The sequence below is a fragment of the Helianthus annuus genome, chromosome 14, assembly GCF_002127325.2.
Source record: "Helianthus annuus cultivar XRQ/B chromosome 14, HanXRQr2.0-SUNRISE, whole genome shotgun sequence".
NCBI lineage: Eukaryota > Viridiplantae > Streptophyta > Magnoliopsida > Asterales > Asteraceae > Helianthus > Helianthus annuus.
The window spans coordinates 123255513-123257335 of record NC_035446.2 but is presented as its reverse complement, the minus strand read 5'-3'; the positions used below and the strand labels follow the sequence as shown (position 1 = coordinate 123257335).

The 1823-nt window shown below is 40.8% G+C and overlaps 1 non-coding gene across 1 annotated transcript; it reads right to left on the bottom strand.

Moving 5' to 3' along the window:
• Positions 1 to 218: 218 nt before the first annotated feature.
• On the bottom strand, positions 219 to 324 carry LOC118486989. Its single transcript, XR_004880156.1, has one exon. It is a non-coding gene; the product is annotated as a small nucleolar RNA R71 (small nucleolar RNA).
• Between the last annotated feature and the right edge of the window lie 1499 nt (positions 325 to 1823).

Sequence of the window (1823 nt, the reverse complement as noted above, 5' to 3'; positions counted from 1 at the left end):
GGAGCCTTACTTTCATTTAGAGGCTTATGACTCGATTTGTAACACTCTTGGGAGTCAAGGGTTCTCGGCCGATGATATTAAATTGGTATTATTCCAATTTTCTTTGGAAGATAAGGCGAAAAAATGGTTCTACACCTTGCCTTCGGCATCCATATATACATGGGGGGAGATGCAACAAACTTTCTTAGATGAGTTTTACACCGCCCAAAAGACCAACGATGCACGAAAGGGGTTGAGAAGTTTCCAACAACAACATGGTGAAATGTTCCACGAGGCATTTGAACGATTCAATATGATGATAAAGAATTGCCCTCACCATGGAATTGAATTGTGGGAGTTGATGAATGCCTTTCACGAAGGGTTGAGTGCCGAAGATGCGCGTGATCTAATGTCCATTACCGGTGGGACTTTCGGTACAAATTACGAGAATGATGATTGGGAGTTCTTGGAGAGCATGGCAACTACATCAAAGAGGAAGGCTCAAGCATCAAGAAGAGCCCGACCGGCCATTGCCCGACCTCAAGTGCACGCCATAGATGATGGTAATGTTCAAACTACTAACCAAATTTATGATTTTTGTGCTTTGTGTAATGAAATAGGTCATGCGGCTGAAAATTGCCAAGGGATGTTGGAAGGGCAATATGAAGAAGTCCATGCGGTTCAAGGTCAAGGACAAGGAGGGGGTGATAGAAATTACAACAACATGAACTCTAATACTTACCATCCCAGGTTGAGGAACCACCCAAACTTTCGGTATGGGAACCCTTCAAATCAAGCTAACCCGAACTTTCAAGGTGTGACAACCCTCACTAAACCAGGTTTCCGTACTACTTAATTAATAATAATTTACTGCTTAATTACTGTGCTTACTTGAATTTATGGATAGACTGCTACTTGACTGTTGATACCTGTACATATCTGCATCATACCTTACATATTGTCACTACATTATTATCAGGCTGAACCCTAGTAACAAACATGATGCACAAAAGCACAGTAGCACTATGAACGGATAACCTACTGAACATGCTGATAAAAGTCAGCATCAGGCAGATACTGCCTCTAAGGCCTGTATGAGCCAGAAATATTTTACTACACCCATAGTGTGTGTAGGGATACAAGGGTTGTGAAACTGCGTCTCTAGGAATAAGATATAATGATTGGATGTGCCTAAAACGTACTCTAAGCACAAAACACAACACTTTAATTATCAATTCAGCTTCTAATTAGCTAATAAAATGTCAAATCATGAGAAAAATATTACTAGGCACTTTCCAAAGTGTCGGGAGTAAGTTGCGTCACTAAAAATGGTATTAACGACACTTAAAAGCTTTGTTAAGCGCTTTAACGAATTACTATCTAACCGAACAACCGGACTATACCCGGAACATAAAAATATTGCCAAAAGTATTATTGGTCTTTTTCTGAGCCAGTTAGGGTCCCTGATTACCCTAACACCCGTTTTATAACGCATCATACAACTAACGGAGTTAACCCCTAAAGTTAACCTACTTAACGTAACTAAACTCTAACTACACACTTGGAATCGAACCATGTGACCCCCCCCCCCTTGGGCCGGTTTGGTCCTCATGTAACTAGAGAGTACAACTTTTGATTATTAAATTGATTTATGTCTAATATCAAGGAGACACGAAATCCGTTGGACGATGATCATAACTTTGTCTATAAATATCACCACTTAACACATGAGTTCTTACACATCACAATCACCAACAAAAACTCTCTCTTGCTCTCTCCCCACTCTCGGCCGAAGACTCCCCACCACCATCCATCCATTGTCGAGCTTTGTTCATCCATTCCAA